Below are 2,090 nucleotides of genomic sequence, written 5' to 3'. Positions count from 1 at the left end.
CCTGTATTGATTTATCGTCCCGACTTGTGTGGTTGAAAAAAATCGGACTGGCACAATTGTAACTTCTAAACTACATTAGAAATGAGATACATTTGTTTGATCAGTGACGTATCAATGGCAATCTGCAAATGATATCATACGCAATTGGGGAAAAAAAAACCATGGGCGGGAATGTGTTGGTACGTCCTGTGAGACTGGCCATCTCAGTATAGATAACGTCATCTTTGTTGTTTTTGCATTTGATACACAAATCTGACGGTACGCTCGTAACTACACATTTTTTTTATAAGCAACAAAAACCTGCATAGCGATAATTTGTGGATGATCTAGAGCTTTGTAATTTTGTATTTGTAGAAAGATTTAATGCTTCATTTTCTAATAAGTAGTTGTTGTTGTGTCACATCTTTTCCCCATTCTGATGGTTGATGTGAACATTAACTTAATTAACTGAAACTCCTGACCCGTATCTGCGTGATTTCATGCATTGCACTGCTGCCACACAAATGGCTGATTATATAATCACATGAATAAGTACAGGTATTCCTAATACAGTACTCAGAGAGTGTATATACAGTGCCTACAGAAAGTATTCGCTCCGCTTCTCTTTTTCCACATTTTGTTATGTTATAGCCTTATTCCAAAATGGATTAAATTTATTTTTTTGCAAATGTATGAGAAATAAAAAACTGAAATACCACACGTACATAAGTATTCACTCCGTTCACTCAGTACTTTGTTGAGCCACCTTTGGCAGCGATTACAGCCTCAAGTCTTCTTGGGTATAATGCCACAAGCTTGGCACACCTGAATTTGGGGTATTTCACCAATTCTTCTCTGCAGATGCTCTCAAGCTCTGTCAGGTTAGATGGGGAGCGCCGCTGCACAGCTATTTTCAGGTCTTTCCAGAGATGTTCGATCGGGTTCTGGCTGGGCCACTCAAGGACATTCACAGACTTGTCCCGAAGCCACTCCTGCGTTATCTTGGCTGTGTGCTTAGGGTCATTGTCCTGTTGGAAGGTGAACCTTCACCTTCTGAAGTCCTGAGCACTCTGTACTTTCATCAAGGATCTCTCTGTACTTTGCTCCACTCATTTTTCCCTCGATCCTGACTAGTCTCCCAGTTCCTGCCACTGAAAAACATCCCCACATCATGATGCTGCCACCACCATGCTTCACCGTAGGGATGGTATTGGCCAGGTGATGAACGGTGCCTGGTTTCCTCCAGATATGACCCTTGGCATTCCAGATGTGACTGCTAGTTTCAGCGAAGTGTTCGCACCTGTCTCTGACTAGCAATACGTCTTCAATCTATGCAAATGTCTACTCCCTAATCCGAAGCCATATGTTTTACATGTATTATCGTGCATCCAGTCCATGTTTTCATCTCCCCCTGTTATAGTATTATTACCCTATTGTGTTTCCCACCTGTTGTCCATTTGTTTAGTCCACCTTCTCCCGAGCCCTGCCTAGATTTTCATCTTCCCCCATGTATTTAAACCTCAGTCTCCGTCAGAACGTTGATTGTTTATAGAGTTCCTTGTACGCCTATTCTTGAGATTCCTGAAGACTTTGATTTATTTTTCGAGTTTGCCTTGCTCTCTGGTTTTGTTTTCCCATCTGCTTTCTTGGTTTTGATTACTTGCTTTGTTTTGTGACTGATTTTTGCCTTAGCCCTTTTTTACTTTTGCCCTTTGATTACCTGGATCTTTTACTTTTTGGTTGTTTACTCAACTATTCTTTTGCTTTCTGTTTTTGGCATTGTCTTGGATCTCTTGGCTTTTGAACTTGGATTAATAAACAACACTTTTGGATTATCCCGTGGTCTGCATCTGGGTCCGCAGTGTCATACATAACACTAATGTTCAAAGGTCAGTCCAGACATTGCAGTTGAAGAGAGGTTGGTATTCCAGCAAGACAATTATCCAAAGCATACCTCAAAATCAACCACCTCCAACAAACTTCAAATTATACAAAATTCTGCTGCCCGAATCCTCACCCGCACAAAATCTCATGACCACATCACACCCATCCTCACTCAGCTACACTGGTTACCAGTTCAACAGCGCATTGATTTCAAGATCCTCCTACTC

The sequence above is a fragment of the Conger conger genome, chromosome 3 (assembly GCF_963514075.1).
Source record: "Conger conger chromosome 3, fConCon1.1, whole genome shotgun sequence".
Classification (NCBI taxonomy): domain Eukaryota; kingdom Metazoa; phylum Chordata; class Actinopteri; order Anguilliformes; family Congridae; genus Conger; species Conger conger.
This window is presented reverse-complemented; position numbering follows the sequence as displayed.